At 45.9% G+C, this 11,179-nt stretch overlaps 1 pseudogene; it reads left to right on the forward strand.

Moving 5' to 3' along the window:
- Window positions 1–2,799: 2,799 nt before the first annotated feature.
- Window positions 2,800–4,684, forward strand: LOC127766404 (uncharacterized; annotated as a pseudogene).
- The last annotated feature ends 6,495 nt before the right edge of the window (window positions 4,685–11,179 follow it).

The following is an 11,179-nucleotide window of genomic DNA, read 5'->3' on the forward strand; positions in this document are numbered from 1 at the left end:
GTTTTTCTGTAACGGCTTGTTTGGTAACTCGAGGAAGGGAATTGGGAGTTTACACGAGAAAATTGATGATGATGAGATTAAAATGGAAATTTGATTTTTAATCCCAGCCATCTTGTTTGGTAGAGGTGATGGAAATTGATAGGGAGTTTAGTTAGAGATTAGATCATTAATAAAAACGGATGGCTGAGATTTGCTTAGACAAAATAAAGGAGAAATTCCCTCCCAATTACCTGCCCCTACCCAGGTATTGAAAAGGTGGGAGTTTCTTCCTCAATTCCTCATCCCCATCCCACCAAAATTCATATGTCTCCCAACCCAACAAAACACTTAATAGCCTCATCCCTCTATACTCCCAATCCCTCCTAAAAACTCTCTCCAACCAAATGGGCCGTGAAGGACTCGCCCCCGATCCCCTCACTGCACACAATATAAAGGAATCGCTACTGTTTTGTTGGTGACGACTAACGTAAGGATTAGCCAAAACTAGAACCCTTTGTGGTGTGGTGTTAGAGTTGTGGATGCACCAGGGTTCAAATCTTGGTGTCCGCGAATATTACGCAAATGCATGTGTGCTTCCAACGGGATTTTAATGAGATCATGGGCATGCCATTGATTTCCATATCTTAGAGCATGTGTTAAGGGACACATTCACGGAGGTGTGTGTGGTGTTGTGCAGTGGCAGAGCCAGGATAAAATTATAGCGGGGGCTAAAACAAAATGACCAAGAGCAACTAAGAGAGATTTAGTTCCCCGCAAAAAAAAAACTAAGAGAGATTTAGGGTTGGGTTATGATTTTTTGGGCCTTCTTAGCCTTTTGGGCCTTCTAACAACCTCAAACAAAGTCTATATTAGCCCCTCATCTATAAATATATGGATTAGAATTTTAGGGAGGTATTATGGGGGCTCTAATGGTATATTAGGGGGTAAGGGGTCTAAACCCCCCCCCCCCCGCCCCCACGCTGTCTCCTCCCCTGGTGTTGTATGTGTAGTGGTGTGTGCATGTGTGTGCCTACCGTGTAATTTAAAAAACAAAAGAGTTGAAAATAAAAAAAAAGGTTAATTGGATCCATGCTACTGCAACTTTGCCAAATGCAAAAAATACCACTATTATTCCTGATATCGGCCGGGTGCCATAGGTATTTTGCAAAATTTGAACCATGCCACTGTATACGTCTTGGACATGGTTAGACCAGGTTTTTTTCATACCGTATTTTCGTGCGGATCAAAATACCCCCAATCCTTAGAGGATGACAAGTGGGACCCATCTTGTCATACTATCTTTTTCCACAGCCCTTCTCTATCTCTGCGAGGACGGCGACTGGAGCTCGACGGCAACGGCATCGGTTTAGGAAGCTTGACGAGGCCGAGTCGTGCGCAGGAGCTCGAGGAGGACGACAACAGGTCTTCGAGTCTTGTTCGTGTCGCCGCCGTCATCGTTTTCGAGAAGGATGGGGATGGATCTCACCGCGTCTTTGAATCTTCACCGCCACTGGGCATCCTCGCGCTGCTCCGCGCCGAGCCGCAGCCGGACCCGCCGTCCACCGCTGCGATGAGCTCACCACGACCTCGCCGCCACCATTGAATGTGCTCCCTCGACTTCCAGACTACCACCGGCGGCGGATTTGCTTGAGCCACCACCGAATCCGTGCCACCGCCATCGTCGTCTTCGAGAAGGATGGGGATGGATCTCACCGCCGTCTTCGAGTCTTCACCACCACCAGGCGTCCTTGCGCTGTTCCGCGCTGAGCCGCATCTGAACCTGATGACCACCATTGCAACGAGCTTGCCACGGCCTCACCGCTACCATCGAACGTGCTCCCTCGACCGCCAGACCTGCCACCGGCGGCGGATTTGCTTGAGCCACCGCCGAATCCGTCCCCTCCCGCCGGCCGCCACCACCACTGCTGCTTGCTGCGTTGTTGATTGGATTGTTGCTGCTCGATTCGTGGTTGATGCTGTCGCTCGTTCCACCGCCGCAGCTTGCTTGCTCCACCCGGTCGCCGCCGATGTCCTGGCGCAACAATCAAGATAATGGTTGGGAAGAAGATAGGGTGAAGACAAGTATGACAAGGTGGGTCCCACTTGTCATCCTCTGAGTACTGGGGGTATTTTGGTTCGTATGAAAATACGGTATGAAAAAACCTGGCCCAACTGCATCCAAGACGTATATAGTGGCATGGTTCAAATTTTGCAAAATACCGATGGCACCCAACCAATATCGGGAATAGTGGTGGTATTTTTTCAATTCATCAAAGTTGTAGTGGCGTGGATCCAATTAAAAAAATCCACCGGGTTTGTTGTTCTTCAGTCTAACTCGAATAGACAGGCTCGAGCCGGAACCTCAAACCTCAGTCGAGTCAAACCTAGAAAGAAGTCCAAAAAGAACCGGCCGCTCCGCTTCGCTTCCTTCCGCCTCCCGCCCGGCGCCCGCCACTCGATTTCGGGGAGCACGGCACAACCCACGCAAAAAACACATTTTCTGACATTTCTTCCTCTGCCCTGACGTTAACGTCTCGCAATTTGCAAAGCATTGTCAAATCATGGCGCAATTAGATTTGTCTCGCAATTTACATAAAAACTGTGTAATTGGTTTTCTTTTCTATATTTAATGCTCCATACATATGTCTAAAGATTTGATATCACGTTTTTAGCCATTTTTTATATAATATGTAAACAAGACCTATATAGATTGACTGGTCGGATCGGGTTTGCCTCGGCTCCACTGCTTCCGGCTCGGATAACTAGTCCTTTTCTTCTCCCATCAAAATCTACCGGTCCCCTTCCACCGAAACCCTAGCGATGGCGTGGCCGGCGTCTCGGTGCGTCCTGTTGGATCCAGGTGTGCCCGACTACATGTTCTCCATCGATCAAACGGAACAAGGGTGGGCGTCCATCGACCTAAAGAAGAAGAGGTACCAAGGGTGCGGGAGGTACGGCCCCTTGTTGGCGAAGAGTGTGAAGCTCTATGCGCGCCTCGCCGAGGAGCACCCGGCTCTCTCTCGGTTGGCCGTCTGCGCCGACAAGAACATCATCCGCGACATCATGGCGGAAGAACTCAAGAAGAAGCAAGCTTTCAAGGTGGCGGATCTGCTGATTCGCGCCATCGAGTTCGACAATGTCGACGAGATCTCAGGTGTCACTGCCCGCGTCGAGGTCGCGGACAAGAACCTCATGGTCCTCTCCCTGTCCTTCGTCTTCACATCTAGCAAGCTGAAGCACTACCTCCTCTATGATGCCATTCACGCCTCCATGTCCATGATCCCCATCCCGAATTGGTGCTGCGATATCTACCTACCGTCGAACCCTGTCCCTGTGCGCTACGGTGATGAGCACGCCCTAGTCCTCTTTGCCAAGGACTACCCCTACAAGAGAGGAGGACGATCCACCTGCATTGACTTGCTCTACCTGTGGACGTCGTCGCTGCCGCCGCCGCCGCCGCGAGAGAAGATGTACCCGAATCCCTCCGGTGAACCGTGGCACACCAGGAAACCGCGCTTCCCCAAGGAGACGCCAGCGTCCTTCTGCCACCACGTCAAGTTCACGTCCAGTAGCCATGCTTTCTGGGCCGATCTCACCAAGGGCGTCCTGTGCTGCCGCATCAAGGACCTCATGGATAGCTTCTTCGTCCATTTTGACTTCATTGAGTTGCCCCCTGGGTGCAAGTCTGACGCCCTTGATGACTCTGATACTGGGCCAGCTGAGATGTTCCGAACCATGGGCTGCGGCACTGGGGACTTGATCAAGTTCGTCTCCATCTCCTTCGATGATTCTGTGCCGGAGGACGACAGACGGTGATGGAGTGGACACTGGACATGGATACCTTGCAGTGGACCAAGGGTGAGGAGCTGCGCTTCGGAACTCTGTGGGAGCTGGATGACTTCAAGAAGGATGGATTACCGGAGACCGAGCCGGTGTACCCCTGCTGATCAGCATGGAGGAAGGCGACGGCTGATCAGCATGGAGGAAGGCGACGGTGGAGACCTTTACTCCATACTGTCCAGGCCAATCATACGGTGGGAGGACCCTGCGGTGCACCACGTCTGCCGATTCAACATGACAAGCAAGAGGCTTGTGTCCAACCCTCTTTCCTGGCGCCCAGATAAGATTGTCCCTTCTGGTTTGTTGGGCTGTGAATTCTTCGGGCACCTTGATATATAGTCAGCGCCTTGTTCCTGACAATAGGAAGATGGATTCGGGCAAAGTGCAATCCTGGGTCGAGATGGAGTCAGGTAATCAGTTTTGTGATTATACACACAGCTTCTTTTGAATTTCCAGTTCATACATGCTGAAATTGGTAACATCTTAATTTGATTGCGCATTTTATACATGCTGATGTTGTGAATTACTAGAATTATTATTACTCATTGTCTTGTTTGCAACTGTAGCAAACATGTTATGGCACTAGCATTGTCATTCACCTGACTTGTGTACTCTTTTGTTATTTTATACATGCTAATGTTGTGGATTACTACTATTACCCATTGTCTTGTTTGTTACTGTAGCAAACATGTTATGGCGTTAGCATTGTCATCCATCTGACATGTCTACTGTTTTCTTGTTGCCCAGCATTGGATCGGAGGAAGTTGATGAAAACATGCAGAGAGAGATATCACAGAAGCAAATGGTGTGGTGCGGGAGCCAGGTAGATTTGTTTTGCCAGTCAAGTTATGAGATCAAATGCTGATTAGGGAGATCAGACTCTGAATTCCATCATTCGATGTTCAGGCTCCCATCGGATGGTCTAAACAGCCAAAAAATAAGCCAAAATTTAAATTTTCAAACTTAATTTTGAGATATTTTCAACGTAGTTTCTTTTACAGCATTGGCTTTTAAGTCACCAAGAACATATATATAAAAGTTTTACCTATAAATTCATTTTTATTCCCTAATAAGCCGTTTTGGCTTATTAGGGAAAAAGCCGGGGGCCTCACAAGCTGGGTTTTTTAATACTTCTGTTTATCGGTACCAGTATGTTTTTCCTTGTCGATCTCATAATCTTGTGTATGCACTGAAGTAATATGAATTTATCTTGGGTTAACTGTTTTTGCAAAAACTCGCATACCTTATTTGGAGATGGCTCATGCTCATTCTATAGTGCTTTCAGTTTGTTGGAGGGTGATCCTCTCTAGTGGGAGGCTGTGAAGCCCTCCTTTGTGAGTTCGGCCTGGGAATCGGGTACAATGCTAAGGAACGTGTTCTCGCGCGAGCGAGGTGAATCTGCGGGAATCAAGATCACGAGGTGGAAGGCGAGAGAGTGAGAGAGAGGGGTTTATACAGGTTCGGGCCGCTATCAAGCGTAATACCCTACTCCTGACTATGTGTTGATCTTCGTGCGGTTACAAAGATTTCAGATCCTGGGAGTACCAGCTAGGGTTTGGCCTGCCTCTTCCTAGAATCTGTTTTCTTTTTTCAGCGTCATCCCCTTACACGCAGTGCGGGGTCCTCCTTTTAAAGATGAAGGGGATACCACATGCATCGCCCCTGCTCTCTCTCTCCACGGGAGTGGGGCCCACTCTACCTATATTTAAACACATCTCGTGCCTTGGCCGGAAGCGATCCGCACGTCTTCTCCTGGATGGCCCCCACTGAAGCCTGCCGGCCGACATGGGAGACATCCCCTATCATTCGCTATTAAATGTTTGGCGACTTTGTGGGCACACGCGCATCGGAGATGATGACCTGCAAGACCGCCCACTGCGCACGATGGGACGGGGCATACCTGCCCCCACGCCGCCTGACGTGAATCGGGACGTGGGTGCGCTACCACCCGTCCCTTCCATCCATTGTTGGGTCACAAACGGTCAAAAGGCGGTCGCCAAGCACACGTCCATCTGTGAGCGGCGCACGCCCTGCCCCGCGGTTGGCGCGCTGCTCATGAATGCGCCTGGTAGACAGCGCATCCGCCCGCTCAGGCTCTCCACATGGCCACCACGTGGCAGCCATGCGAGGGCCTCGGAGCGATCCAGCCCCTCGGGCCTGAGGGGTGGCACGAGGCACCCCAAGCCGAGGGGGGGGGGACGGCTGCTCTCTTTCTGAGGGCGCGACCCATACATGGGGACTGGACCTACCGTACGTGCCACACAGGGAGGGCCTTCTTCCCCCTAGACCAGGGACCCCCGGGGCCATATCGTCGACACAGTTTGACGTGCTTGATGCTTGCTGATACATACTCCCTCCGTTCCATAATATAAGGCACAACTATTTTTTTAGATGTTCCGGAAGTGGATTTTTTTTGTCCCTCGAGGAGACATCCCCTCGTTTTGTGCATGTCATTCAAAAAGTTATCAAAAAATTTGAAAAAGAAAATCAAGATAGATCAATATATGATATATCTTTTTGGAAACATGCGAGTTAAAATTCGATTTATACAATTCGAAACAAAAATAATAAATTTGACCGTGAATTACGCGTTTTATTCATAGTCAAATTTTTTATTTTTGTTTCTACTTGTATAAATTGAATTTGAATTTACATGTTTGTGAAGTGACAAATCATATATTGATCTATCATACTAAATTTTTTCAAATTTTTTGATGACTTTTTAAGTGACATGCAAAAATGAGGGGATATCCCCTTGAGGGATGATTTGAGTTTCACAGATGTTCCATAAGGCATACATGCATGCATACAATTAACTAGAACCACTTCTCCATTAAATTATTACTTTTTTAAATCCTACACCCTCAAGATCTCTAATTCTATTGGATGCATACATTATATTTATTAGGGTGATCCAAACTAGAAGATGATAATAATTGTTTCTTGGTCTTTTGGTTAAAGGTGGTTGTGCCTTATATTTTGTAACGGAGGGAGTATATCAATTCCTAGTGCTTATCTGTCGATGGTGTGATAATCTTATCTGCGTCATAATTTTGGTCAATTTGATGCAATTGAATTCCCAACCATCTTGATCCATTATATAGCACTTCTGTGGGAGCATGTATGATGAATTGGACAGTGTTCTGTGGGTATTTACGAAGGGCATATAGGCTGCTCCTTGCCGAAGCAGCCGAGCAATCATCTAAAGTAATCCTTTTCTTTTTGTTAGGACTATATTTTGAACGCCAGAATTTTCCTCACATTGAACCTGCAGAATAGCTCCTGAAACCGCTACAGCCTACAGGCAGAAACGTTAGTTTGAGCATACATGAATTTGTCAGGAGGCATCTCTGGACCTGCAAATCACACATAATATTCTCAGAAAGGCCTAAAAATGATGTGAAATTCCTGAAAGCATGGACCTACAGTATAACACGCAGGCTTTCTCACAAAGATATTTGTGGGTAAAAAATATGTAATTTTCAAGTTATATGAAGTTGAAATGCTCTGTTTGCTGAACATTGCTGAACACATTCAAATCTACGTGGAAGCTAGCTTATATTGGAATATAGAAGTAGGAGTAAAGCCCTAGGATATTACAATTTACAGTGACTGACTTTGGGCAATGAAGGGATAGTTGTGTAAAACCCTGCAAAACCTGTTTCGCTAAACTGAAAATATTATAAAAGTTCTTGCGCTCGTATTTCATCCTTGAGATGATTAGAAGATAGCACTTCTCCCCGATATAGAATTCCCTATTTACAACGAGCATGATTGCAGGAATAGGCATGTATGTATAAACTGGATGATTCAGCACCTTTTCTTTGTTATGCAACAGGTTTTTTTCGTTAAGGAAAAACTCCATATAGACTTTTTCCTTTTCCTTTTGATTAATAGGTGGTTCACCGAAGACTGTTGCTTTGTTGCCACGGTCTATCGCATTAAGTAATGCCTTTAAATATTTCCATATTACATAGCAGCCAATCTTTCAGGTGAGAAAACTAGGAGTATCGAAAGTCCTTCGGCACTTGAGGTTTTTTTGTCTAATGAATCTTTTGCCAGGGCACTGCCTACTGAATCTTTTAACCCATCAAGTGTTCAGAAATATACCGCTGTGCACTTAAATGTTAAAAATGTGTTTTTGCTACAATTGAATGTATCGAACTAAAACAGGTTTAAGCCCTGAATTGAAACTAAACCACATATGTTCTGCTATAAGCCTCCCCTCCTACAGTTGGTCTTATGTTCTTAACGTCCTCCTCCCAAATCCCAAATCTTTCTAGGCTTCTAGCACACCATTTTGAATGTTTCTGCTATCATCACAACTTGAATTTATAGACCAATATCTTAATATAAGTGACACAGGCTGAATCAAAACAAATTACTTATCGTCCCCAAATTTTCTTGTCTCCTCTCCTATACTTCTGTACCTCTCTTTTATCCCACTCTACACATTGCAAAAGAAGACTTACTTCATATTAAAATATTCACCATTCACTATTGCCGGAACAAGGAACACGAAAAGGGTTCATGTAAGGCAGATTGTAAGCTGAATATTATTTTGCATTTGTAGTGTAGCAAAACATTATTTTCAGTATTGCCCAACAATTTTAAACTGAGGCCATCAAGATTGTGTACTTTTGCTGTCCAGCAATGGAGGGAGTGGAGGATATCATTCAAAAACAGAGATCAGATGAAGACTTGTGAGATCAATTCAGAGCAAGTCAGTCTTGAGGTGCGAGTTAGAGAGGTCAGGTTGCCAACTTACCATCACTTCGGGATGTGGATTTTCATCCCTATTTGCATGTTATATAAATAGTTATCAATTTTTTTTTTAAAAAGTAACAACATAGATTAATACTAAATATATCGCTCCATCAACATGCAAGACCAAATTCAACTTCTACAAGTTACAACAAAAATAACAAATTAAACTGAAAAAAGTTATCACACATTTACAACTATATTTGTTATTTTTGTTATAACATGTAGAAGTTAAATTTAAACTTGCATGTTTGTGCAGTGATATATTTTATATTAATCTATGTTACTATTTTTTTCATATTTTTTAATGACTATTTAGGTGGCACGCGCGAAACAAGAAGATATCCCCTCAAAGAATGAATTCACTTTCCCATCACTTCGTGCTCACAAGCTGGGTTTGTTTTGCTACTGCCTGAATGGCTGAATATCCTTTTAACACTTCATTTGTCTATCGTTACTAGTACTTAGAGCAAGATCAATAGTGCAACCTAGCAGTAGGCTTCAAAATTTTGTCATGTCTCAGGTAGAGCTAACTTAAAGAGTAACTCATACAATAAGCTAACTATAAGTTAGCTATAAGCTGCCTTAGTTCAAACAAATTAACAAACAGTAGGACCTACAAACGAATTTTTTTTATTGTATCTCCTGACCGATACAGTGAATTTTTTTTATTGTATCTCCCGGCCGATATAGCGTGGGACGCTGTGCAAGCGCCGGTGCCAGAACAAGCGCTGGCTTCTTTCTAGATCTGTGATTTTCTTTCCTTAATCTTTGATTAACAAGTTTTGGAGCCTTCCTAATAGCACTATTGTATCTGCTCTTAGTCCATCTAGTACTAGTAAATTCATCGAAGTTGTGTACTGTTTCCTATCATCCATCTAGGTTGTGTAGTGTTTACTGTCATCCATCTAAGTTGTGCATTGTTTTGTTGTTTGCCGGCAATGGAGGGAGTGGATGACATCATGATAGTTTGCAGAACACGAGTCTTGTGGTGCGGAAGCTAGCTAGACTTTTTTTTTTTTGCCAGGCTGCTGATCTGAGAGATCAGATCATAAGTGCCATAGTGTCATGTTCACAAGCTGGGTTTGTTTTGCTACTGCCTGAATGTCTTTTTGATACTTGTTTATTGGTACCATACCATATGTTCGTGCTTGTTGATGGCACAATACTTGTTTACAATTCCTGCAAAAAAATTTGTGCCTTCAGAGCCAGCACCTTGTTCCTGTTGTTCATGGCCAAGGCAATAGGAAGTTGAATGAGAACTGATCAACAGCTGATTTGACTGTGGGCGTTAGTCAAGTAGTAATCAGTTTTGCTGCTTTCTCTCAGAGTTTCGTCCGAATTGCATAATTCGTACATCCTGAAACCAGTACTAATAAGTTTCCTACCTGACATCATGAACAGTGCATTTTATCTAATGATAATGAAATTCAGACGGCGTCCTTCCGCCGTCCCAGCGAAAAATGGATTGCGCATTTCACTACGGTTTTTCAGGCTGTGTTTAGTTCACACTAAAATTGGAAGTTTGTTGAAATTGGAACGATGTGACGGAAATGTTGGAAATTTGTGTGTGTAAAAAAGTTTTGATATGATGGAAAAGTTAGAAGTTTGAAAAATTATTTTGGAACTAAACACGGCCTTACTAGCTTGGAAGCATTGCTTCAATCCACTCTATGGTTATAGGTCGGGAATCGGGAACAAATCTCTAAGGGATTGGGTGGCGTATAATCTTGGTTATGCAAAGATAAATATGAGAAATTTTGCTACAGGACACTTGTTATATGTGGTTTTAGCCCTAGGACACTATCCAAACTCACTTTTGGGGGAAAACATTCTATAAACGTGGTAATTTGCTAGTGGACACCGTGCCAATTAAAATAATACTTTCCGATTGGGGAGGAGAGAGAAATCGTGTGAAATGTCAAAAATGCCCTTAGGCCCACATGTCAGCTATATCTCCTATCTCTCTCCTCATCTCTCTCTTCTCTCTCAGAGCGCGCTCGCACGGGGTGGCGTCGGTCGTGGCGGAGATGGCGAGGACGACGGCCGGCGGAGTGGAGCGCGGCGGCGGCGGTGGATGAGCGCGCAGCCACCGGAGTGGCAGCGTCGGCTGAGCGAAGTGCCTAGAGGATCCTCGCCGTCGCCGTCGTCGGTCTCTAGGAGTCAGGCGAAGGCTGTGGCACCAACTTCGCGGGCGCGGTCACCACGCACAGCGCAGGATGAACCATGGCGACGTGACTTCGGCAATGAGGCCGGCGTGGATGCCGACGTTGGCGCCGACGAGAACGGGTCAAGGCGGTGCGGAGGCGGCCGACAAGTGCGTCGGGGCTGCCCCACGCCTGGTGGAGCGGGCACGGGCATGGCGCCGGCGGCGAGGGGTGGCTCCGGCGGCCGCGCGCTCGTGCACCGCTGCCGCCATCCCGCTTCACTCCGCCGGCCGCCGTTCTCGCCATCTCCGCCACGACCGACGCCACCCGTGCGAGCGCGCTTTGAGAGAGAGATAGGAGATAGAGCTGACATGTGGGCCCAAGGGCATTTTTGACATTTCACGCGATTTCTCTCTCCTTCCCAACCGGAAAGTATTATTTTAATCGGC

This window comes from Oryza glaberrima, chromosome 3 (genome assembly GCF_000147395.1).
Source record: "Oryza glaberrima chromosome 3, OglaRS2, whole genome shotgun sequence".
NCBI classification, from domain to species: domain Eukaryota; kingdom Viridiplantae; phylum Streptophyta; class Magnoliopsida; order Poales; family Poaceae; genus Oryza; species Oryza glaberrima.